This window comes from Cyanistes caeruleus, chromosome 5 (genome assembly GCF_971803275.1).
Source record: "Cyanistes caeruleus chromosome 5, bCyaCae1.hap1.1, whole genome shotgun sequence".
Taxonomy (NCBI): Eukaryota; Metazoa; Chordata; class Aves; order Passeriformes; family Paridae; genus Cyanistes; species Cyanistes caeruleus.
In genome coordinates this window covers 33951459-33975407 of record NC_141705.1, presented here as the reverse complement: position 1 = coordinate 33975407, position 23949 = coordinate 33951459, and the positions used below count along the sequence as shown (strand labels likewise).

The 23949-nt window shown below is 35.2% G+C and overlaps 1 long non-coding RNA gene across 2 annotated transcripts; it reads right to left on the bottom strand.

Moving 5' to 3' along the window:
• Positions 1–14355: 14355 nt before the first annotated feature.
• LOC147653031 (uncharacterized) lies at positions 14356–23664 on the bottom strand. Of its 2 annotated transcripts, XR_015287021.1 has the most exons (3): positions 22547–23664; positions 20663–20777; positions 14356–16328 (listed from the first exon to the last, which is right to left on the bottom strand). It is a non-coding gene; the product is annotated as an uncharacterized LOC147653031 (long non-coding RNA). The 2 variants fall into 2 exon arrangements; XR_015287020.1 differs by lacking the exon at positions 14356–16328 and having other exon boundaries at positions 19117–21059; positions 22547–23647.
• Between the last annotated feature and the right edge of the window lie 285 nt (positions 23665–23949).

Here is a 23949-nt window from a genome sequence, read left to right as displayed (position 1 = left end):
CATGGCTGGACATGTATAAACTATGCAATAAAATCTGAGTGTCTGAGAAGCCAAGGCACTTGTTTGCTTTTCTTACCATAGCTGAGACAAAGCAAAAAATAAACATTTTTTTTTTTTGGCTGAAGTGAAGAGAAACTGTTCTGGCTTTTCAAAGCTTGATCATAAAATAATATTGTTAATATTTACTGTTAACTTCTGTATTGCAACTGCTCAAAAAAAGGTGAGCAGAAAAGCATAAGAAAGAAAATGAAGAGAATACATGAAACTTCTATTGAATAAACATTCATGAGAGGAAATCAGAGTGTGGTCTAGTAAGTACTGGATGCATTGTAAACAGCTAGGATTTAATACACTGAAATTTGAGGATGAGAAATCTATTTATTTTTTGTTATTTAAAACATTTCTTCTACTCTTTTAGATAGTCACTGACTGTTACTATTTCTTTTGCTACCCTGGAAAAGAAGAATTTCTTGTTACAGCTATTTTAAACTTCACTGTTTCTTTGTATGTGAAAATTCTAAATAAAGACTATAGGGATACCAGTCTACTTTCCATGTAAAATATTTAGTCTCATTTTCAGCTAGAGATATTTCTAGAACAAGAGAAGAAATCCAAAGATCTCTTCACTATAGGTTTAATGTCTTATCTCTTCTTGTCCTAAAAGCTGATTTTTCTTTACGCACAGCTAAGCAGGAATGCATACTATTTCCTCAACAAGAGGAAAACACTTGAGTCTAATTGAATGATGAAAATATGGGAAGAAATAGTATGTTCAAGACATGTAAATTGACTGAAGTTTATCAGTGAACAACTAATTTTTAGTTATTTATTCTAAAATAAATATATGTATTTTTTGTCCTTGTTACTTTACTGCTATTCTGTAAGAAGTTCCTACTTAGGTCTCTCGTCTTTAAGTTGATTGATGGTGGCTTCTTTAAATGATCTTCAGTACAACCCTTAAAACTGTCTTTTCAATTAAATGCCATTCTTCCCCTTGTAATCCCATATTTGTCTAAACATTAAAACCAGTTTGAAGTTTTGACTGGGCTTCTTTTCAGATTTGTGTGGTTGCACTGCCAGAGTTAAATAGAATTTCTTTAGAGGTAAGAACCAGGTACATCGTCCTGGAGGCTGTAACAATGTGTATATCCACAGTGGTCAGGATATCTGCATCTTCTGTCCCAATCAAGTGTCCCTCTGTTTCCTCTGTTTTGTTTTTTAACTCTAGGTGATGAATTAAAAGGCAAAACTTCAGTAGTGTAGGAATCATGACAAGTAAAAGGAAAGGTACTCACTGGCATTTCTGAGCAATGGTGTTTGTAATAAATTATTTCTATAATCTAGATCCATGGAGTAGTAGGCAGCTTTCACATGTCTTATTCTTTGTATACTCACCTCTTATGCATTTACAAAGAAATTGCTTTTTTTTCCCCTTCAAATCAAAAGATTTGTGTCTCTAGTTATCCACGTTGATCTATAGCCAGCCTCTTTTAAATACATCACCTAAGCAGTGTTCCACAGTCTGAAATTTTCAGAGATGCAGGTCTTTCTTCTTCTGCAGTTTTCACTTATTTCACTGACCTGCATTATTTTATCTCTGAAAGTTTATGTAGACATTTGCACTGCAGCAAAATAAATATATGAAAGTGCAATCACTGTCCTGTAACTGGTGAACATGATGGGGTTCTTTTCTTCGGTTACTGTGTTCAGAAGTCTATTTTTGCTCTGAGTAATTTTAACAGGTTTTTCAACAGTAGGGGGAAAAACTGAAATGGTGTCTGAGTATTTAAAACTTAAATAAAAAAAAATTAAAAAATTAAAATTATCACTGGATTGAAGCCATGCACTTCAAAATTTTTTGAAGGAGGAGGAAGTGACATCCAGAGAAGAGTCAAAAGCTTAACATTTTTAATGGTAGAAAGCTGTGAAACAAAAATTTGTACCAGAAAAGATAAGAAATGCTCATAAAAAGTAGGGAAGTTATCTGTAAAGTTTATGGGGATCATGTTTCCTTTGTCTAAAAACTTGCACATTTGCTAGCTTCCACATGGTAATGTATATGGAACATTGAAGCAAATTTCAGAGTATTAAGCACAGTTTTATAATATCTAAAAGGACCTTCATATCTGGGAAAATAAGTTTTTTCTTCATGCAGGTAAAGGAGAGATCAGTTAAAATTTGTTGTATCAGTCCTTGAAAGAGTAATCTGTCAAATGCAATATGTGCTGCTAGTTGTGTTAGTTGACAGTAATTAGGATGATAAAGTAAAAAAAAAATAAAAATGCCTTTGCATTCTGCCAGTGATTATTAAATCATGTTAACTTTTTTAGTTTAAAGTATTTCTTTGCTTACAGATAATGTAATACATCCTTTAAACTCCAGGCAATTATAACTGTATAGGCAGCTTGAATATGACTGCAGTTTTGCAAGCCCACTTGTAAGGGCTCTAATGGGGCTGGGAAAGTGGTTTAGGCCCAAAGCTGTATAGCTCTGTCAGCTGGAATTTGTGCCCACTTCAGGGAGAACTTTAAATGAGAAAATGGAGCAGTTTTTGTTAACCTGTGGGAATTCAAATGAAAGGGGCAGCTGGAAGGCTGGAATAACTAGCCAATGCAAGGTGTGACTTACCTTATCAATACGTGGAAATGCGGGTTACTTATTGAAATAATTTTTTTTATTAGTTGCACCTGAGAACATTTGTGGGAGCATTGAGGGGATAACATAATCAAGTGGAAAGCAATACTGAGTGGATTAGATAGTTTTAGTCTTGAAAGAGGACTAAATTCCAGCAACAGTCTGTCAGTAATGGTATATACATGTGTCTCTAATGGTAAACACATAGGAAGTTTGAGTAGTGGATTTTTTTAAGATTTTATAATAAATAGATTACTGAAGATGATGAATAGAATATTTTCAATAAAGTACATGGGCCAGAAGTAAAATTTGAAGTATCTGAGAACCAGACTAAAGAAGTCCTCTCTGTAGTAACTGTAAAACTTTAATAATTTTAGCTGGGAGAGATAGATGGATTATTAATATGGAAGTTAACTAGGATTATGATTGCTTTTATTTTTTTAAAAAAGGGGATTTAAACTTTATGTGAAAGGTGAAGAGAAGAATAAAAGTGGAAGCTAATTATGGAAGACGAAGGTAAGGCTTGTCATACAAATGACTGTAGTATTGTGTTTCTAATTTTGACTGGGATCTCTGAAATGAATTATGTCTCATGTCAGGATGAGCAGTCACCATGTGAAGCATGGTAGTAGCAGGAGTAACCTCAGCAAACATCCTCATGAAGACTTTTTAAGCTAAGTGGTGTGATACAGAGATAATTTTTGAGTAACAGACAGAACTTACAGAAAATTCAAATAAATGCTTTAAGTTATTATTGAATATTTGCCGGGAGTTAGCACTAATGGAGGAAACCTGATATTCACCAGTTAATTTTCCTGTCACAGTAAGTTACACTGTAGTGCTTCATCTTCAAAATGGACAACAAATCTCTGGAGCATTGTCCTTTACACTTCTGGAAAATAAGTAAATGGAGTGTAACTGTGACTGAAGCTCAAGACACTTCCTTGAGGAGTTCGTGTTAGATTTTCTGTTTCATTTCTGATTTTTGGATCTCGGATTTGGAATCATGAGGTAAATTCCAGACACCTGGAATGATAATTGTGAATGAATCTCAAATTATCACGTGTTCAAAGGTCTGATTTTTAGTAGAAAATGAAAATGGTTTCTTAAGATTCAAAGTGAGCCCTTTTCTGCTGGAGTTCAGAATCCAGTTTTATTACTAGTTGCTTCTATGTGCTTATAAATTTAAGTTATTTTCTTAACAGAGTTGATATATAGGAAGTATAGGAATATAATTTACATAATTTAGTTGCATTAGTACTTGTCCTCTTATTTTAAATAATTTATGATATTACACAAACTAAGAGAAAAGGTGCACTGTAAAAAATATAAGCAGCCGGAAATGCTGAAATCGAGCTGAAAGATTTGTGATTAAATGCTTGAGGGGGAATATTCATTTTCTCTGCATGCTTCTGTAAAACTCCATTTTTCACTGGCAGTTACATAGAAACAAAAAGGCCTTTTAGCCAGTATCTATCTGTTCCTCCTCTACTGGATCTTTTGGCAAGTAAAAAGATACATCTGAGCCAGGGACCTGTAACCCTACCGCCAATGGAACCTGAAGACTTGGAGACAATGAATCGGTAAATATACCAATAAATATACCAAGTAACAAAACTATTGTCATGCCAGTATCTTTGCTGTATGCTTTCTCCTTGGCAAGTAGCCATTGTCGTACTGGGTCCATGCCTGTTACTTCTGTTCTTCCCCTATTGTGTATCTCTAGAGGTCTTAAAGTGATATCCCATACTGGATAAATAACGAGACCTGTATTAATCAATTATGATCTTTTGTAATAAAGCTTCAACGTTTATCAGTTAATATTTTATGATTTTTTTTCTTAGATTGTAAGGATCCTTTCTCACTGTGGTATTTTACAGATACAGCATAATCTAACCCATTCAGCACAGAATCAAAGATGTAATAGTGCTCACAATATTAGAGCTCTGTTATAAATTTCAGTAGCACATCCTGCACCAACACACTTCATGCAACTTCCAAGAAAAGTGACAGACTTGGACTGATTCAGTCTATGTCACATAGGTCTCATCCCCTGATTTTCACATCTAAAATACCTGTTTTCAGGAAGTATCTAGCGCAGCTGGAAGGACTTAGAAATTATATAAGAACAACACATTTTTGCTCATTTTCTGACTTTTTAAATGAATGTTAGTCTTTATAGCATTCTGGGGCAGATACCTCTGCAGTTCCTTATGAGGAGAACCATAAGGATTTAAGTTGAGATTGGGATGGAGGGAAAGTGAGTAAGGTTTGGTCTTGCCACATTATGAAGTACAAAAGGGAAGTCTGGCTGTGCTACATTACTGTCCAGCAGATGAATTATTCACTGTTACATGCTGCTTACATTTTGTGGCTCATATTTGGTCTTTCTCCCTGTCCTCCTTTTGCTTTATGTCTAAGAACTGGTGAAAATGGAAAGTGATGTTATTTTTGAGCATAAGCTTTAAAAGAAGGAAAACTGCCAGTGTGATATATTCTGACACAGTAGGATGTGAAGTGATTTTTTTTAAACTAAAACCTCTGAGTAGTTTAAAACTATATATTCTTCAAGACTGATATTCTTGAAGGGGTAGAAACTTGATTTTTTTCTTAAGTTGTGAGGATTTAGTCAGGTGATATTTTTTAGTGTACAAGGAACAATGACTTCCTATATAATTTAAGTTGGGGTTTTTGAAAGGGGGAGAAAGGTGGGAGAAAGTTTTAAAAGACTAATGATTGTTTTGTCACATGTTGACATGCCTGAGGACTCCTGATTCTGTAGATTGATTGTCTTTTTAAACATTCATAATCTTTAAATGCTTTAGGTCCGTGAAGAAGACACCAGTTGCAGACATGGTTATAATAGAGAAGAATATAATGACAATTACTGACTGTCTCGTAGTGATCCAAGTTTTTTAAGATCACTTTCTTCTTTCACAGATAAAATTTGAAATGTATTTCAGGCATGACTCTTAATGTTCTTAAGATGCCACTTTGCTACACTTAAGTAAAAAAATATGCATTCACCATTCTATAAGGTCATCATGGACTGATGCAGCCAATAAAATAAATGAGTTTTGTGAGTTTCTGGAAGTCATTGGGTTCCCTTACAGTTCAAAAATATTTAAAATTAATATCGCATATTAGTGTTAAGGCAATAAAATAGTTTAGTGAAGCACCTGCTGTACTGCATTTAACAATCTGCAGCATCTTGCAGTTGGCCTTGTTGAACCTCATGAGATTGCCATGGGACCACACCTCAAGTTTGTGCAGATCCATTTGGATGTTATTCCATTCTTCAGGCCTGTCAGCTGCACCACTGAGCCTAGTGTTTTCTGCAAACGTGCTGCTGGTACTCTCAATGCCATGGAATGAATAATTGATTTAATCCCACATAGATGAAGACGTTAGACAGTACTGGTCCCAGTACAGACCCCTGGGGGACACAGCCCATTACTGATCTTTATCTGGATGCTGAGCCATTCACTGCTACCTTCTGAATGTAACCATACAGCCAGTTTCTTATCCACCAAATAGTCATAGAATCATAGAATGGTTTGGGTTGGAGGGGACCTTAGAAATCATCTAGTTCCAAGCCCTGTGGCACAGACATGGACACCTTTCCCAAGGCCAGGTTGCTCATAATCCCATCCAACCTGGACTGACATTTCCAGGGATGGAGCATTTACAACTGCTCTGGGCAACCTGTCCCTATGTCTTACCACTGTCACAGTAAATAATTTCTTCCTAAAATCTGGCCTAAACCTATCCTCTTTCAGTTTAAAGCCTTGTTCTATCACTGTGTGCCTCTCTAGCTCTCTCATAGGCTCCTTTTAGATACTGAAAGGCCCCATTAAGGTCACCCTGGAGGCTGAAGTGTCCATCCATCAAATAGAGATCTTTCAATTTCCAAAGAAGGGTGTTGTGGGAGGCCATGTCAAATACCTTGCAGAATTCCAGGTAGATGATGTCTGTAGCTCTTCCTTTGTCCACAGCTTGCTTTATTCTCATTCCGATAAGTATTCAACAAATCTCATATAAGGCATTATATTTATAGACTAAAAAAGGGGTGGGAAGCTATGTAGTTTTCTGTACTTAATATTCAGAGGAAAATTGGACTTGCCTAAAAATATGTTTACAAAGAATTAAACATTTGAAAATATGTTTACAAAGAATTTAAAACTATCTGATCTGTTTATTTTAGAAGGTGGAATGATTCCAGAGACTTTGTAATTGTACTGAATCCTTCTTAACCTTTTGCATGTTAAGGTTTTATAATAGCTAAACATAATGATCAAGATAGAGCAAAGATAGTGACCTGGAAATGAGGCAGGGGGACACACACTGCAGTAGGGGGTGAAACAATAACATCATTCTTCATGTGCTTAATATTACTGCAATAGCCAGGGTTTTGGTGCACTTCTGTAAAATTATAACTGTACCAAACAACAGGTTCCAAGCCCATTAATCTGCAAACTTCATCTCCATTCCTATGCAATAAAATCTATAAGAGAGGTCACATATGAGTCAGATTCTTACCTTAAACTTATTGAAGATATTAACATGGCAAAAGACAGTAGCTGCTACACAAGCTAAATTTCATACATCTCAGAAATCTAGCAGAAATTTCACACTGTTAGCAATATAGTACTCAGTAGCATAAAAAGGACTTCTTACTGTTGTTCAAAACAAATGAAAAAAATCCAACAGAATTGAGGTTTACCAGTGTGATCTTGAGCTCTACCAAGACATCAATCTGTAGCAAAACTGGCACTTTAGGTAATACAAAATTAAGTGAATAACCCCACAATACTCATTCCGCTGTCTGTGGAGGAGACTTAATGGACCCAAAACACATCTCTATAAAATACATCTCTATTTGTCTTTAGCCTGCACAGAATAAAAGCAACATAGAAATGATATATTGTCAAATTATATACTGCTAAATTTCATAACTATAATGTGGTGTACTGTGTACAATCTTTCACTTCTATACATTTAGCATCATCTGAAGTTATTTATTTCCTTCTTATTTGACTAGTTATAATCCTTAGGGCAAGCTATATCTCACTAATGGCATATGCAATGCAGTCTTAAAAGGAGGTGAGAATATGTTGGTATTCTTGAACCATGGTGGGATACATCCTGTGATCAGACTTAGGAATGTGGTAGGGGAATTGACCCAACTCAAGCGTCTGTTCAGGGTTACAGTCTTCATTAAGTTGCTTAAGTAAGCCTTCCAGTGTACACTTAAAAACACATTATATCTTCTATTTTTAAATAATTTCCATGTTATTTTATAAACATTCTAGTTTTTCATATTTCCGGTTTTCATAGATCTGAATCAAGACTGAATTTTTTTTTTAAGTAAACAAAACTTTTAGAGAAGTTAATACCTTTTGAGGAGCATAATATGCTACAGAGAAAATGCAAGCCTGTGCTTTCAGGTTTTATTTTTAGTACTGGTGGTGGTAGTGGTGAAAAGTTGGTTCACTTTGAGCACTTGCATGTAGGTTTTGGGCCACTGCTATATACCAATGTCAAATGTGTTTCTTGCTTTACAAATACCACAATCAGAAGAGAAGTCAGAAAAGTTCATATGAACTAATAATAATAGAGTACATAGGACACTTTAATCATCTGAGACTTCTGAGAAAATCAATAAATATCAATGGAAAGCCTACTGTTGATTCCACTAGGTATTTATTTTTTGGAATAAATAGTTTTCAAAAGTGTTTTATTTGGTAAACAGCTGCTGTTGCAGTTGTTTTTATGTCATAATAAAATTCCAGGATATTGTGCTAATAGTCGATATACAGTAATTACCTCCTTGGCTTTTGTTTAATACTTGTGATAATTTATATTTTTATCTTATTTATTCTCAGTATTTCTACAGGTTGCTAGCTCACCTTCAGTAAAACACGCTGTTATATGTTCAGCCTAAATGTTTAGTCAAATAAATGTACCTAATAATGAGAACAAAGCGGTGCATTTAGGCTTTTTTCTGACCTTTTGGTTCCATCAAATATGAGCTTGATTAGGTGTTGATTTTAAATATACAAGGACATTTTATTCACTGTCGGCCCAGTTTATCCAGTGTATAGGATACATAAATACCCACATGCTGCAATATATTACCTGAAACTTGGTGTTGCAATGTACTGTCTGTGTACCATCTTGAAAAAATCTTGCCCAAACCTATATAATGAGATTATCATCTCTGATAATATTGCAAGTTTATCTATTTCATTTCAGTTGTAGTTGTAGAAACATTGCAAATAATGAAGTAGGGAAATAATTAGTGGGAAAAGAAGTATTTTGGACAGAATATGTAAAACTCCATAATGATTTTTGGGCCTAGGGGAGAGATGAGGAGTCCAGGAAAGTACATCAGTGTAAAACAAAAAACTGTTAGGGCATGAAAAGCAATTAGGAACTTGGATACAAATGTTGAAGCCTGGGGAAGAACATTTGTCTTTCATGGTGGATTACAAGGGCTTCAGCCATTCACATACTTCCATATTGTTTTTGTGAATGTGGGAACTGATTGCATGACACAAAATATACTGTGTTATTGAAACTAAACACTTAGAGTTGTTAGAAATAATGACAATACACACTATAATATAAAACGTGATGTTTCTTACAGTTGTTTTTGAGTGCCTTCTAATTTTTTTCTCCTGTATCTAAATTGCATGAGTATACTCTCCTTCACAACATTTAATCTGCAGGTAAACCAAAACTTTCTTTATGCTATTTAGAAAGTATCACTAAGCATGAATTAAAATTAAATGTGTAATTTAATTAAATGCTTGCTTGGTGAGGTTTTTGGAGGTTTTCTTTTGGACATTTTTGGAGGTTTTTGGTGACTATTTGTGAAGTGCTTTATAAATATCAGTGTGTGTATTGTGGGCATCTGTGCCTGCCAGTTGGCATGCTTTGTCGAGTTTATTCAACTTCTTAAAACAACTAAAAAATTATTTTTAAATGAATGAAATCTGCTTAAAGCTGTGTCCTACAGTTAAAAAGAGGGCATAGAATATTAAGAAATAAATATCATTAAGTTTGAATTACTTGCTTTAAGCTGTATTCTTAAATACATCATCTTGCTCTGAGGGATTGTCTAAACAAACAAAACAGATTTCAAAAGACATTTCCTGATTCACTGGTCAGTGACCATAACAGTACAGTGGAAAGAATTCAAATAAGGGTTTTGCTGCATTTCTGAGTCCCATGACCAAGAGCCTGGAAAAAAATTCTATTGATAAAAAATTATGGAATTCTAAACTGATTTGCAAAGCAGAACTCCTATAGTCTGCTTCCGGAAAATTTGGTCGGTGTTGTTTCAGCTTGAAACACCGAAATCAAGAATCAGTTTTAGAATCCAGGATCACATCTAAAATTAAGAAAAAACCCAGCAGACTTCAAGGTTCACAATACAGTTTGGGTGTAGGCAGAATTTTTTAATGACTTGTATCTTGATTAATTATAGTAATGCTTCTGAAATTTGGAATGAGATGTATATTCTAAATCAAAATCAGTAAAATGTGCAAAAGTCAACATTTTTTTAAATTTATTACAGCATTTGTAGTGCAGCTGTGTCTAATTGTAGCTGAAGTTATTTACTAGCAATACTACTACCTTGGAGTAATTTTTATAAGACGAATTATTTAAATTTTTAGGACCCTTATGAAACTACAGACTGAAAGAGGTAATGTGATGGCTTCTCCTTATATTTTGTTGTGTTATTCTAGGTTCTTTCATTAAAGCATGCTAATATATGTTAAATTGAGAAGAATGCATTTGGTATTTGGTGATCCTTAGCTAAGACACTGAGACTTTTGCTGCAATATTTTGCAATGATTTTATGATCTAAAGTAAAGAAAATGTTAAAAAATAGGAAACATTAGAAGTAGTGTAGACTGTTAGAGCTGTTGTCAGCACTCCAAGTTCTCCTCCAAGATCTACACCATCCTGCCCACATGCCCTGAGGTCCAGGGCTAAAATATGTCCAGCTCCAGCATGGGTACAGCTGCCCAGGAGCTGACATAGCTGGCTTGGGTTAGGCACTATGAAGCAGCTGAGTTGTAAGACACAGCTGTGAGCTCAGACCCTTGTTTTTTTCCCAAGATGTGTTGTGGGACTCTACTTTGGTCTTCACTTCACTGATCCTAACATCACCTCACTGCCCTGATGTTAGATGTGCCTCATCGCTGTGGACTAGTCTAGTGATCACAGGTAAAAATCACTATGATTTTTACCCTGATGTCTTCTAATTTAGGTTCGTGATATACAAGTGTCTATTTGATAAATATTTTCTTATTTACAATTCTGTACCTCATTAATGGATATGAAAAGAATTGGTTTCTATTAAAATTTAATTTGGCCTCATGTCTTTACTGCAGAGTGTAACAATGGCCCACTCTAACACTTCTTTTTTCTGGGTGATACTAAAGGGCTAATGCTAGTGTCAAGGTTTGTGTAAGAGTAAACTAAACCAACAACAACACACATAGAACCCCACAAAGCCTGGACGTGCAACATACAAGATCTTCCAGCTTACTAGTATTTGGCAGGTTCTTAAAGGAAATAAAAATAAATTTAAAATGCTTTCTGGATAGTAAGCACTGACATACAATTTCTTTCTGTAGGCATGGACAGTTAGCAACCACATGTTCTCAATATCCTTTTTCCTTCAGTGCAATTGTTCTCTCACACTGCAGGATAAAGGATGGATGTCTTGCATGGTTATCTTCCCTTATGAGGGCGCTGTGTAGCAGGGTGCTTTCTTTTCTCTCTATTGTATATTTATCTAAGGAAGGAGGAGGCCTGTTCCTGTTAATTAGCGAGAACAGACAATACTTTCTATATACAGTATCTTGAGAACAGAAAGAGTCCATTTCATGTGGATGCCTTTTTTTTTTTTTTTTTTTTTTTTGTGTTAAAGTGTTTCAGCTACTTTCAGCTATGTCAGGGTCTCTGCCAAAGTTACTATAGAGGAACAAGGCTTTGAAATGCTCTAAGAATTCTGGTACTGCTTTTAATAAATGAAAATAGCTATCAGTAATGCATTAGTGCATTATAGGACTTTCAAATCACTGCACCCAGACTGTGATGAATCACAGTATGAAGTGAGAATAAATGTGCTGAAAAACACAGTGAGAGTCTGTTTGCTCTTGCCATGTTAACTTCAACTGAAAATAGTGTTTTAGAAACGTGGAAGCTCTTACCTTAATTTTCAAGATATGCTATTGAAAAGGGATTGTAAGTCACCTAATCTAAAGCTTCATTGTAATGAGCAACCTGTCCTCTGATATTGTTCATAAATTGATCAAATTTCCTTTATACCTTTAATCCTGAAACCTTTGTACTATGTACACAGGTCTAAAGTATCTTTCCAACTATAGACTGTATGTATAACTGTATGTACTTCATTCATATCTTTGTGGTCACACTACAGCAAGGAGAGTACGAGGAATTAATTCCTTTGGGTTGTAATAGCCAGAAGAGAATATTTCCTTGTTCGTGCTGGTATCCTATTATCTTTCAAGCTCATCGCAAAATCCTTAGAAATGGAGTTGTGATGTAGTTTCTCCTTCATTCTCAGTCACTCATCAGAAGAAATTTGATAGATGCTGATTTGCACATTCTGAAACAAGTACTCATATGGACAGCACACTTAATTTTGGACACTCGTGGAAACAGCTTCCCTGCAGAACACACATGAACCTTTAGACAGAGCCAATTTTTCTGATATCAGAAAAATCTGGTTGAGTACTTAAAGCAGTAATTTAGTGGCATGATTGAAAAATTACCACTAGCCTTGCATTATCTAGTAATGGTGCATTCTTCATAGTGATTTCACTATGTTGTGTTAGTGACCGGACCCTAAAAAAATAATTGTGATACCCACAATAGCTAATTACAATTACAGATTCATAGTGGAATGTATTTCCTACATCCTTGAGTATAAAACGATTGTCTTCCTAAATCCTTCATTATTTAGCAGAGGAAAGCCATTTGCTGAATTTGTCAAAGTAATATATTAAAAGCAGCCAAAAGGCATTTTGATAGGAATACTGTCTCAATAATAATGTGGACAGATCTGTACTAGCACCATATGCATGAAACAAAGTGTTCCATACTAAGTACATAAAACTGACTTGGTCTTGTACTTTAACTTGGACAATCTTTCATTTGGGGAGTGGTTCTTCCTAAACATGAAAAATTAATATAATGCAATATATTCTGGGTGACAATGAAAGTGATTCCGTTGTTCTTGGCTTAATCATTATTGGTTGTACAAAAAGCAATGACAGAAAAAAAATCACTGTAGAAATTACTGACCAAAAGAAAAAAAGAAAAAAGGCAGCTGGAAATTAATTAAGTATATGAAACCATTGCAAGGATTATGAAGGTTGTAGGTTACCCTGGGTTATACCACTCCATAAAACTGATTTTCATCTCCAGATCTGTAATCATTTCAGGGAAAAAAAAAAAACCAAACCTTCTGTAAAAACTCCTGAGTAGTTTCTATGCTATGAAGAATATAAAAATACCTCACAGGGTAGTATTGTTTCTCCCAAAATCATACAGTCATTACTTTTCCATCAGAAAAGTTAGACAACTGATGTGTAAAATGTTCTTTCCTACTTAACCCCTGCCAACAGCAGTACATACTGTAGAAGCTACTTGATGATGTCAAAGAAAAAGCACTTTGATGTAAAGAACATCCTATTTATGATCTCCTTTTTCATTTTGCAAGATCTCCTGCCAACTCTAAAAAAAACTTCTGTCTTTCAAAAAGATTTGATAGTATTTGATAATACTAGAAATATGAAATCTCGTAGTAACTCATTTTCTGTGTTAATGCAGATCACATTTCTTCCCAGGATATTTATGGTGCCTTCTTAGCTCAGCATCGGTCTGACCAAAAGTATGCGGTCTATTTTAGGTGCTGAAAGAGGGACTGAGGGAAGAGAGATTTATTGCAAGTTCAAAGGTAGAAGCCCAGGAAATTACTTCAGAATAGATGAAATACCTATTAAGTACAGCCAGTTCTCTTGCTTCAAACATCAATTAGAGATTTAATGTTTTCCCTAGAGACTGAAGTAGTTTTATTTTGGGTATATTGATCTACTGCAACTGTATACAATTAACTAATACTGCATGAGTAAACATCAGTGTAGGTAAAATTTAGAATTTCTATCTTCAGCAAGTAAATAGGAAACAAGTCAACATGACTTGTTAATCTAATGTTTAGCTTAGTAAAAATAATACAATCATTAACATAGGGTAATATTTATGTTTGAATTCTTAATATTTAGATTTCCATTTTTTTTAATAATTCAGTCAAGGAGAAATAAATGTGCTGGAGCAAAATTAAATACACTAAAAATGTTGAAGAAGTCATTAAATGTCTTTTGAAAAATTATAGTAAATTTTCTTAATGTTGTAATTTTAAATATTATAATTGCCATACAGTGTTAAGCTTTATTACACAGGATTGTAATTTTTACTGTGTGTGAGTCTTTTGTTTTTCAGCATAGAAATAGAATTCACACAGATGTCATTCAGCACTTTAAAATCACTAGAAAAATATGTCAGGCAACTGTATCTCTATAGCCAGTTATGACTGCAACTAAGAATTTTCTGTGGTTTAGAATTTGAGATTTGAAGTTGTATTCTTTCTTTAAAAATACTTTGTCATAATTAATTCAATTTTTTTTAAAATTTTCATTATATTTATTGTATGTGAAGTTCTCTAATAAAATACATGTACTCTATTTGAAAAATTTTTTTCTTTAAAATATGGAGCAAATTACTGGCTTTTTAGTTTAACCTGTTTGTTGCTTGTTGCTAAGAAAAGAGCCACTGGCACATTATCTCTATGTTCAAGTAGTTTACTTCAGCTGATATAAATAGCTACTGACCATAAATAGGAAATTATTGTATATAGATGAGAAAAAATAAGATACAAGAAACACACCTCACATTTCTGCTAAATATTTTTAAGTGTTTCTCAAATAAATGGTAAATAACAATTTATTTTTATGAAGCACTGACTTTGAAAGTACAATGAATGAAAAATAAAATTTCATTAAAGCTTAATTTCATTTTAAGTCATTTCAGGCTGAAAATTTTATCATGCTATGGTTATACAGTTTTCTGTACATGGATTAATGTACTTTACAAATTCTAATACACATGCTCTATACTGACAGGAATACTTAGATGTTTCTTTTCATCTGAAGTAGTTGGTCTACAGAGCTTTTTTCCACAGTTCCTCCCAACAGTGTATTGGATTTTTACTTACAAGTAGGGTGTTTGAAATAGTGGTTTTCTTGCACCAATATTTTGAATATTTCTCTTCTGCAGAAGCTAATGTGAATAATGCGTTGCTGCCACGAGAAAGAGAATTCAGGGCACTGTACTGCTAAAAAAATAGTTTATAGTAACGCTATTTGCCTTGGTACAAAAAATGCTTAAAGAACCTTAAAGTAGTTTTCGAACAAATCTATTTTATATTTCTTCCAGTGCTCATCTTTTTAATATTACAGACTGAAAGATAAACTCTCTCTCTCTGTGGGAGTTCTTCATTCAGCTTCTTGGAATCTTTATTTCTGTCTCACTGATTTCTCTTTAATTGGAGCCAGTACAGAGGGGGAATATTTTTGAATAGTAGTTGTACAAACTGTTTACATTGGTTAAAGGAATGTTCAGTTGTAATAATTTCTCTATAGCTCTTGCATATCACCTTTTGTTATTTATGCATGGGTACTGTTACTGGCCTTGTCATCGATGACTGTGTGGTTACTAGTCATGGACGGAGGTTTGTGTTATATGCCCTGTTGTACTGATGGCTCTAAAAAGTAAGGGATTAAAATTTAAAATCTAGAGGTTTACACATTTTTCACATAAGAATATCCTTTATGCCCTCAGTATTTATTTCAGTTACATTTCTTCACTTCAAAATTTCTCTTCTCATACAGAATTTTACCCCTAACTCCCACCATGGTAGGTTTAGATTGCCTATTAGAAAAATCTTTCTTTACTGAAAGGGTGACCAAACATTGGATAGGCTGCCCATTGAAGTGGTTGAGTCACCATCCTAGAAGGTATTTAAAAGATGGGTAGCACTTAAGGACATGGCTTCGCAGTGGACCTGGTTAAGCATTAGTTTAACAACTGGACTTGATGATCTGAAAGGTCTTTTCCAGCCTAAATGGTTCTGTGATTTAACTCCTACTTAAAGTAGAAGATCCATTAGTGTGAAGAAATGGCTGTTGAAATCATAGAACAAATAGACCAAAACTGGACTGTGAAAAATACTGCTGCCAGTACTGTCACAGAACCAAAGAATAAGCTGAGTTGGAAGGGACCCACAAGGATCATCAAATCAAACTCCTGGCCCTGTACACAACAGCCCAAACAATCACACCACGTGCCCAGGAATATTGGCAAACACTTCTGGAGCTCTCTCAAGCTTGGTGAGGTGACCATGTAGCTGTAGACTGCAATGAGGTTTCCCTTCAGTCTCCTCCGGGTTGAAGAGATCAAGTGACCTCAGCCAAGTGACCTCATACAGCTTTCCCTCAAGGGCCTTCACCACCCTTGTTGTTCTCCTCTGGACATTCTCTAGTAGTTTAATATCTTCCTTATATTGTGGTGCCCAAAACTGCACACAGGATATTCTGTGGGATAAGAGATTGAAAGATAGCGTGTGTGTTACTCAGCTGTTGTACTTGCACATTTCAGAGAAACATGGAAGGCTGATGATTTGACAGAGAAGCCTGCACAGTAACAGGATTTATTTTTTTTGAACATTAATATTTTGCCTTTAGAAGACTATATTAAGCAGAGAAAAATTGTAATTTGACAGCATGAAGTATTAATGAAATTGAATGCTTTCTGAGAAATGCTACTTCTAGTATTCTTGTACTTCTGTAGCTACTCTACAAGAGAGTACTCTGAACTGCCTGAAATCCCGCTTTCTGGGGCATTAAATGACTCTATTGGCAGATGGAGATAGGAAATGCACATTATTAAGAGCTTTTTTTTTTAATATAAAGTTCTCATCTTTTTCAAATGTAAATACAATTTTTTAATATATGTGTATGTAGCTGTATGTATAAAACACGTATTTATGTTTGAAATAAGTCTATTTGTGACCCAAAGAACAAAGGAAAGACATCAGAGATGTTTGAGACAATGAATGCAGAGTATCATAGGCTGTTCCCTACCCTCCCCAACTCTGTTCTAGGTGATTAATTGCCAGGCTCCTAAGTACTCTTACACGGCTGAATAGTTGCAGAGAAAATAGAGCACTACTTCTTGTATTTCAAAAGCCCATTATAGTAAGAGGAAACTCCAATATATTGACTCAAGAAACCATATGAGTAGAAACTACAAAAGGTATTTCAGGTCCACAAGCAAAAAATACATTTTAGTGAATCACATATATGTGCTGCCTTGCTTATGTTTATGTAGATTAATAGAATAGTTAGACATGACTTAAAAATTATGAATCTATAATTTATGGATTTATGATTTCTTCTCATCATTTTACACTATCAAAGAGTAAGAAAAGGAAGAACTGAATCTAGTTTTGCTGCTTAATAACATGCCTAGAGTGACATTTGCTTATGTCTCATGTTAAGTGAGAATCACACAGTACACGTTATTTGGATATCTTCCGGGTATTTTTGCTAGAAAGTTTCCTCAAATCTAGTTTTTATGTCATAACTGGTTATCAGAGTTTCATGTTTGTCTCTTTCAAACTTTTGAGACTGAGTATTTTTATTATCCAAACTAATGTCAGATTCTGCTGTTGAATATTATTTGCATCAAGACTACCTGCAAATTCTACAGATTGAGTAATTACACTTCTAATTTCTTCTCCCTGGACTATTGTGAATGCTGAGGTATTTCAGAGGAGGGGATCAATATTGTGTAGCCAACTCCAGAGAGCATTGTACCCGTGATCTCTGAGTGTGCCATGATGACATTTCCTGAATAATTTTTCAAGTCATTCTTCATGCATTCTAATATACTCACTGCTTTCTTGATCATACTCAAACACAGGAAAATTAACAAAAAAAAAAATAAAATCTATTGTTTCTCAGCTTTCTAGTCAGTTAATTTAGATGCCTTTGAAGTGTGTTAGTAATCTAAACTTTTCCTCCATTAATTTGCAATTGAATGTATCATTGTCTATGATTTTGTCACAAAATATACTGAACTAAAATGATCAGTTTTTGGGAAATTTTGAAATACAACATGTTGGCTTCTCTGACCCTTATATGCTGTGAAGCTGTATATAAAACATTTTAAATAATTTTTAAGGAAACAAATATCCCATCAAAAAAAGGCAAGAGGTGAAGAATTGTTTTTTTAAGAAATACTCTACAGGTATTGTCAAGTACATGCTTGTCTTTCATATACTATGATGAAATACATTTAAATTTTAAATTTTTAGAGAAAATAACAAACCTGTTTAAAAAGATCTATTGTCTTTTTAATGATGAACCTGTTTTAAGATCACTATTGGCAAAATAACATGGTACTAAATGTTCAGTGTTGCTTTTTATGTAGATTACCTATCTAAAACCCATAGAATTGTTTGGAAATAGAACTGTCCAGATTCTGTGAGCCAATATATGAAATGTTTGAAGACATTAATGCTGGGACATGTAGGATCCATGTTTATAAATACAGTTTGCTACATTTGTATCTGTTGGACTATTTATTTGTCCTCTGACAATGAAAGTTCCATTTTTTGGTATCAAGTTTTTTCACCTCCATAGTATTCAGTTAGCTGACCCCCTAGAAGGGAATACTTTTCTTTGAAAAGAATTTCTGCTTAAATATTTCCACAATTGTGTTGCAGACTTCTTTTATACAAGCCAATTCACTCTTTAATGTAGAATTAATTGAACCTGGATACATCTACTTCTTAGACAGTGAAAACACTAAAAAAAAAAAGAATAGAACTCTTGTTTTTTTCAGAATTTAATTTGTAGATTAAATAATTTTTTTGTATTTCTGTTTTCTTTGCAGTATTTATGTACATGTATTCTTTCTCAGATTAATGTGAAATTGACATATAAATACAACAGGTGGGAGCATATGACTTAGCAAATGATAATTTTAGACAAGAATGTAATACCTTGAGCAAAGATAAGGAATTTCACATAGTTTAAACATTAATTGAAAAAATGTTTTTAATTTTAGAATGATTGTGCTTACTCAAACTTTTTTTGTGGTTATATATAGCCCAGTGTCCATATGCTCCCTGCAGAATCCTGATTAGGCAAGTATATTTTAAGAGCAAAAACTGCCTGTCCTTAAAGAAGACTGTACCTGTCATTGAGACAACCAATTTTGCAGCTAATGTAAAAACTTCACAGAGATAGATTATAAAAAGAACAAAGATTCTTGTGATGACAGAGCATTCCACTAATATATCAAACCTGAAACTAATGATTAACTCCATTCTTTATTGGATAATTTTAATGACTTTTAGTATAGCTTCAAGACATAACACATACAGTCATTTTCAGATTTCTCATTTTTATAGCCATCAGCAGACTATGTCTTAATGGCATTCTGAAGAAGAATGATAAAGGAGTTAGAAAGGTGGCTAAAATAGATCTTTTTACTTACAAACTGTGGTGTATGTGCCTCTGCAGTCTAGGAAGGTAAAAAGCAGAAACCAGAGTAAGAGTCAAATGTCCATGAGTTAGAAATGCCGTATGTGATGTAAGAACTTGTACAATAAGATGGAGTGTTGCACAGATGCATCACTTCAGCTGTAAAATGTAATTTACCCTCCATAGGTTTTATTAGCTTAAACAGATTATTTTGAATACTAGAACATGAGTAAACTTAAATATCGGTGTTTTTTCTTCCCCTTGTGAAATTAACAGGGGTGTTCAAAGCATGTTCAGGTGATACCCACATTCTACTGACAAGCCTTTTTTTAGTTTTCCTCTTCTCACCATAATATTTCCTATTGAAAATAATTTTGATTTGAATGATCTGACCTTTCCTCTTATCAGTTTCAACTCTCTGCACAATAAATCTGTGGTGATTGAGGTTTTTGGTGTTTGGGTTGGGGGTTTTGGGGAAGGGTTTATTGTGGGAGTATTTTATTATTTTGTTCTGGTTTATTTTGTTTTGTGTTTCAAATGTGTTTAAATACCCTGAGATAAGTAGAATAGAACGTTAAGATAAGTAGAATAGAATAATAGAATGACCAGTCACCTAACCCACTGATCTGTTTCTCCAAATTTACTTACATCACTAATTTATAAGACAAAATTACTTTGGAGTTATTTCTCACTGAGGAAAATCAGATATATTCGGTCTCTGCTTCATTCTATAGATTCAGTTTATAGAAGGTAGATCAAGAAGGTTATGTCGATACTAACACAGCAGTCTATTGGCTGTATTTTAATAAAACCTTTCTTTTATATGCCAGTAAAAAGAAGTGATATCAATGGAGAAATATAGCAGGAATTAGAAGAAAATATGTTAGATTATTATTGGTGTATTCTTTGGAGGAGAATAGTCAAATCAGTGGCAAACAGTTCACATGAGTTCATGCTGAGAATGATGAAGTGTGATTGAATGAATCAATGCTGTATTTTAAATAGAGTTGGGACAAAAGATTTTATGTTCAGGAAGCTAGACCTACCTATTTATATGTTATTCAAGTGATGGAAAGCTGCTAACTCAATTGCTTCCTGTCTTCCCCTCTAATCTTACTGCCCCTTTTAAAATTAAAGAAAATACCTGGATTTCACTCTCTAAAAGCTGAACTACTATTCAGTGGTTCTACCTTGTTATAATGTACTCATCCATAAAATGTCACATATTTGAATTAAGCTCTGTAAAACATCAGCTGACTTTGACTTGACTTGATTACATTCTAAGTTGAACAATGTGTAGGAAAATCCCTTTTAGCTGTGTGACTTAAATCCATCCAGGGAATAGCCCTCACCAGGTTCTTACAGTCACTCTTAACGGTGGAAAAAGAGCAGCAGATCTGTCCTTGTACTCCTATTAAACATGCATGAATATAAATCTGGTAGGAACTGGAAACTGAACATGGAATCACTGTTCTCTTTCCAGGCTGAGATCTACAACAGGTGCAGGGATATGTTAAGACTTCTACAGAAGGAGGTTACTCTTTTATTCTATTTTATCCTTTTATCCTGTTCTCGTTTTTAAAACCCAAAGAACAACAGAATGTTTTCTTGAGTTGGATTTTGAAACTAACCATTGCTGCCAAAAGTAAGTTGAGAATAGGCATTTTGCAAGCCTTCCTGAGACTGATTTTTTCAAAAAAATTGAAGTTTTCTTCTAAATTCTCAACTCAGTTTTTAGAGTAGAAATGAAATTGGATCAAAGTTTAGGAGAAGCTAGAAGAAAACAACAGATATTCTGAGTTAACATATAATCAATATAATGCACATTACATTTATTAAAATTAAAAGTGTAGAAATTGTAATTTTCTTGGTAATAAGCTTGTATTGATACAGAAAGACTGACAAATAGTTGCAGAAAGATCAGTAGGGGGATGCTGGAGATAGAGGAAAGAAGTGACCAAGACCTGTGTTGGGTAAAATAGTTTGGGAGAGCATGAATACAGATAGAAACCCTGTGGAAACTTCAAGTTTTTTTGTAAAAGGTTATTTCCTGACAGTATTGCAAAATTAGCTTAAGCCTTTTCCTGTATGTACACTAGCTCTGCTATGTGATATTTGCTCTTTCATTTGGATTTTTTCCAAATGCAGTGTATGAATCCCAATAGTTTTCTCAGAATTCATATTTTGATTATTTTTGTTCTGAACGGTAGTCTCCAATTTATTCTTGTTTGTCTCTCTTTCTGCTTCCTTAACATAGATCTAGTACCTATTAATACCCACAAAATAAATTAAACATTTTTAGCTCTGATTTTTTTGAATCTTATTCTAATACCTTCTAGGTATTTTTTAACTACCTAAGTATTTTTCTAAACTCATTAGTTGTTCGGCTGTTAAATTGCATTTGTTTTGATGGAAGACTTTTCCCTGTTTTTAGATAGTTTGATCAGAATATGCGAATAAATAAACAGCAGATGGAAATGTACATTGAGATCTAGACACGCTGTCCAAACTTGAGGCACCTATTTTAAGAGTCCTAAACTTCAATGTCTTTTAAAGGCACTTACTTTCCATTTCATGATACAGGGAATTTAGATGCTCAATTTACACTCCCTCATATAGCAGCAGTGTTAATACGTAGTACACAATAGAAATAATTTCTGCCTTGTTTCTGTTGAACCACATTTTTAGAAGTTTTAGGCCTAACTTCAGTTTTTTATGCCCTCCCTTTTTGTGTTAAATAATTTTTATATTTGTTTTCCATTATTATCTGGATACAGTTATTTCCATTCTGTATGGATGCAGTTCATCGGTGAAATAATTAACACAAATTTTTTGCCAACAGTTAATTTTCGTACCTGCTGGATTTCACTTGTTGTGGCAGCAGTTGTCATTGCTAGACCCTAAATCCTGATTTTCCTGTATTTTCTTGTGTAGATGTGTGTATATGTGTATGTATTCGTGTGTATATATATTTATATCCACCTAAAAAGGTCACAGTCCTGCCATATATGACAAGGTGTTAATGAAAAACTATGTGATTTTAGCACATTATCTTTACAAATTTACCATGTCTGTGCATGCCATAACTGCATCCTCACTGAAATACTATTGTATAGCTTACAGTAGCTCTTTTCTAAAAAATATTATTTTTACATAATTTGAATTTTGGCTAGCCAGACCTCTTGTAATGAGTTACAGTTAAATCAGTGTTACTCTTTTATAAAGCCAACATGCGTCTGAGTCTTGTTACTAAGTTTTACCTAGGGATATGCTTTCACCCAGGATGAGACCATTTATGAAGGATAGCTGAGCTGAGTTCAGGAGAGGAAAAACTCCAGCTGTATGTCTTTTTTGCTGAACCACTGAGAGCAAACAGATGTAGAGCTTAAGTTCTTGATAGGGAAGATGTGTGCTGAAGTCTTTACAAACAATTCCATGAGTGAAGGTCTGGGTGTTTACGTCGTTGAAATGGGTTTTAATGTCTCTACTGGCTTCAAGCAGCAGGTTTGTTACCGAGCCCCGACAGCCTGACTCCTGAAACAGAACAGTGGGTCTCTACAAACCTGAGTTTCTGAGCTTTGGTGTAAAATGGCAGGGTCAAGGGGAGATGTGTGATAGGTGGGACCTTCCCAGTAGCTCAGCCGGTGGGGAAGAGAAGAGGGCACCGTGGGGCCGGGAGTTTGGGATGAAAGGAGCTGCACCCTCTGAATGGCCGAGAAAACCCCATGGTGTGTGTCCCGGTGGGCTCTCTCCCTGGGTTTGAATAAAGATGTAGGACTCTTCTGTCTCCTTTTTGGACACTGGCTTTTCACAGCCTGATTTTCCATACATTCTCCTCCAGGACATTTCTTTGCTGCCAATAGAAGGCAATGATTTTTGAAATTTTGGGGAGTATTCAGATTAAAAAAAAGGCTAAGGATCTGACTGTGAAAATAACCCTATAATTAGTAATGAATTGCTTCACTTGAATTCTTAGAGTTTTGCTTGCTTTGACCAGTACAGCCCCATCATTTGCAGATTCAGTTCCGTTTGCTGAAGGGCAGGTGTTGAGGACTGCCCTGCTGCAGGTGTCGGGGCTGCAGTTCAGGCCGCAGGCCGGGCCCCGGCTGCTGACAGCAGCGCCGAGAGGCCTGGAGCCGCCGGCCCCTCGCAGCACAAAGGCCCGGGGCCCTGCGGCGCTGCCAGGCGGGCACCGGCACACACGGCAGGGCCGAGGGCTCGGCAGGGACAGCGACACCTTCGTGCCCTTGGCCGGGGGAGGTTTAAAAGCCCAGGGGATCCTTTGTTAGGGATCCCTCCTCGGAGGCACCGGCTCGGGCCGCTCTGTGCTACTGCACCGTGAGCAAGCGGTTTTAGGGAACGAGACACGGGAGGCTGTGCCGTGGGAAAGGCGGGATGGAGGCGGTGAGAATCCCGGTGTGACTGAGAGTGTGGGGCGTGCGGGGAGGCGAGCGGGAACCCCTCGGGTCACTGGAGCCGCCGCTGTGGAGGGACATCGGCCCCAGCCGAGGAGGTCTCTGGTCTTGACCGAGAGTCTTGAGAGACTGGGAAGTTTCCTCAACAGCAAGCAGCACGCCTTTTATCCTTACTGCCAGCTTTACACTTCTCATATTCATGGCAGAAACCTTTTTACAGTTCTGTGGTATTGTATCGCAGCATACCT